General features: G+C 36.7%; 1 non-coding gene across 1 annotated transcript; it reads left to right on the forward strand.

Annotated features, from left to right (window-relative positions):
* The first annotated feature begins 339 nt into the window (after window positions 1–339).
* On the forward strand, window positions 340–446 carry LOC112998049 (small nucleolar RNA R71). The gene has a single exon (XR_003263070.1). It is a non-coding gene; the product is annotated as a small nucleolar RNA R71 (small nucleolar RNA).
* Window positions 447–3,241: the final 2,795 nt, after the last annotated feature.

Raw genomic sequence — 3,241 nt, forward strand, 5'->3', positions numbered from 1 at the left:
AGGTCTGTGTGGTGGTCGGCAGAGGAGCATAAACCACAGAGTCTGGCGACAGGTGCAGATTTTTTATTCATGGCCAGTTGGTTTACCAGGTTAACCAAGACATCTAGTTTACCTTCAAGTTTCTTAGTCTCGGCTGATGAAGATGAATTCGTGGCTACTTCATGCACTCCTCTAATGACAATAGCATCACTTCTGGCACTAAATTGCTGGGAGTTTGAAGCCATCTTCTCAATTAAATTTCTGGCTTCAGCAAGGGCTCCACCACTGGCAGCATCTATCATACTTCTCTCCATGTTACTGAGTCCTTCATAAAAATATTGGAGAAGAAGCTGCTCTGAAATCTGGTGGTGAGGGAAACTGGAACATAATTTTTTAAATCTCTCCCAGTATTCATATAGGCTCTCTCCACTGAGTTGTCTAATACCTGAAATATCCTTTCTGATGGTCGTGATGGACCTTGGAGCAAGGTAATATAGCAGTCCTTTGCCACTCCCTCTAAAGAATGAGGAAAGGCCTTCAAAAATATGTGATCCTCCTGGACATCTGGTGGTTTCATGGTGGAGCAGACATTATGGAATTCTTTCAGATGCTTGTGTGGGTCTTCACCTGGAAGGCCATGAAACTTTGGAAGCAAATGGATCAGTCCAGTTTTAAGAACATATGGGACATCCTCATCAGGGTATTGGATGCACAAGCTTTCGTAGGTGAAATCAGGTGCAACCATTTCCCTTAGAGTCCTCTCACGGGGTGGAGGTTGTGCCATGTTCTCAAAATGTTCAAAATCAGAATGTTCAAAACAATAATGCTCCAAATCACCAATAACAGAATGCTCAGGATGCTCAAAAGGTACTAAATGATGTCTAACTAATCTATAAAATGTCCTATCTATCTCAGGATCAAAGGGTTGTAAGTCAGATGGATTTCCTCTAGTCATACACTATATTCAGCATGCACAACTAGGTGCCTTCTTATGCAAGTAACAGTGTAGGTTTGAACTACAACTACCCTTAAATGATATCCAAATGACTTGAAATTTTGTGAGCAATCTTATAAAATGATGAGAAAATAGCACAAAAAATTTCAAACAGAAATTCAAAGTCTAACTATAGAAGCTAAAAATGACAAGTTAAGAAAAATAAGAGAATAATACTTGGAAAATAAAAAAACTTTTGACAGAATCGCAATTTTTGGAAGAAGGAGACCTCAGCCGGCCTATGACTGGCTGCCACGTCAAGGGAAACTTTTTTCTACCCCAAATACATATATAATAATTGTGATTCTGATAACCGGAGCAAAAGTTATGGTTGTTTGAAGTTTTGACAAAAATCAAATTTGCTACTTTTTTGCAAGTTTCAAATCTGACCAAACTAAGGGCTCCAACTATTTTTCCCAAAAAATATGGATTAAAAGAAGTGACCACAAAACAATTCAGCCAAAAATAACAACTATAGCTACCAAAACAAAAAATCCAAATTAATTCAGCAAGGGTGGTCTCAAGAATCTGTCGCTAAGGGATTTCCACTACTACCCTGTTTTCCAGCAAGTGTTCTATTCAACAAAAGTGGTCGCTAAATCCGTCGCAAAACACTATTCACAGCAAAACACCAAAACTAAAACAGGGGAAGCGTTGAATAGAAAAACTAAAACAGAACACACAATAAACAAAATAACAAGGTACTAAACAATACTAACACAACACAAAAGAATTAAACACTAACACGACACTAGCTATTATGAATCTTTGGACACTGCTCCCCGGCAACGGCGCCAAATTTGATAGAGGCCGTACCTGAATCAAATAAACATTAAAATGAAGTAACTAGGAAGTGATCCTAGGTTGTTTCCCAATGAGCAATGATACACCAAATGTTCATAATAGATAGTAGGAAAATAGTAACGAATGGGGGGGGGGGGGGTTGTTTGCTTTTGTAAATTAAACAGCGAATAGATGTGAATTAGAAAATATCATAATTAAAACACGTTGCTTCCCCTTGATTCACAAGCAAGTCTCTTATCCTAGGTTGCGAGAATTTATCCTTTATCAGTTCAACCACTTAATCCAACCCTAAATTAAATTACTAAGCAAAATTCAACATAAGGCATTCATTATGTGATTAAGCAACACATACACCAATTACTCATAAATGATCATTAAGCATGAACGTAAATTAAGCATAGAGACAATTAATCAAGCACTAAGCATGCATGAATTAAAAGCAACAAATTCAGAGTAATTAGTGAAGAGGAAAAACTGAACAGAATTTAACAGTAATAATAGAACCTCAAAGAGAACTGTGCTTGATCCTCAAGAGAAAACAACGTTGGAGACTTAGCCTTCCATTAATCAAATAGAGAACGAAATTATAGATTGAAGAACAAAATTTTATTGCTAAAACGAAAAGTCAGAACTGGAATTCCAAAAATGAAAATAAAGAAAAAAGAGAAGAGAGAGCCTAAACTAGAACCTTGGTGCTGTTATATAGTTTTCCAGCCCCAAAGCTTACAAATATGTTTTAAATCCAAGCCCATAAATAAAATAAAATCAAATCTAGATAAGATAAGATAAGATCTAGATGAAATAATATCTAGATGAGATCAAATCTAAATAATATCTAGATAAGATAAAGTATAGATAAGATAAAATTTTGTAAAATAAAATAGTCTGTCCTCTTCAAGTCCAAGCCCAATTCTGGATTCAAGCCCAATGCTTCATTAATTCCTGAAATTAGATTAAAAAAACATCAAATTAGCTGAATGGGTCCAAATAATAAAATTGCCTCATTAATTTGACAATTAAGACTAATCAGTACTTAAAATGGTGCAAAAAGGGTTAAGAAATAGGAGAAAATAATGGCACATCACACTTCCACTTTGGAGGAGGAAGAATTTCGATCCCTTTTGGTGGATCCTTCTTAAAAGCCTTGGGCGCAACATAAGGCTCTTGGTGCTTGGACGGGGGACAGGTAACTTCTTCTTCTTCAACTTCAAGAGGTAACTTCGTCCGATCAATCTCAGGTTGGAATTTCGTGTCCATTCTTCTTTGAATGTGTCACAACCTACCCTACAACAGGGGTGGGGGCGAAAAGCCAAAAGGTTCGTGTCCTATGGAGGAAATGAGTGGAGTTACCACCAACGTTTATTCGAGGAAAATGTTAAAAAAACCAAAAAGAGGGTTCTGCAAATTTTGAAAAGAAGTGGCCTCAGATATCTTAAGAAGGGGGGTTGAATTAAGATATTGCAA

This window comes from Glycine max, chromosome 1 (assembly GCF_000004515.6).
Source record: "Glycine max cultivar Williams 82 chromosome 1, Glycine_max_v4.0, whole genome shotgun sequence".
Lineage (NCBI taxonomy): Eukaryota > Viridiplantae > Streptophyta > Magnoliopsida > Fabales > Fabaceae > Glycine > Glycine max.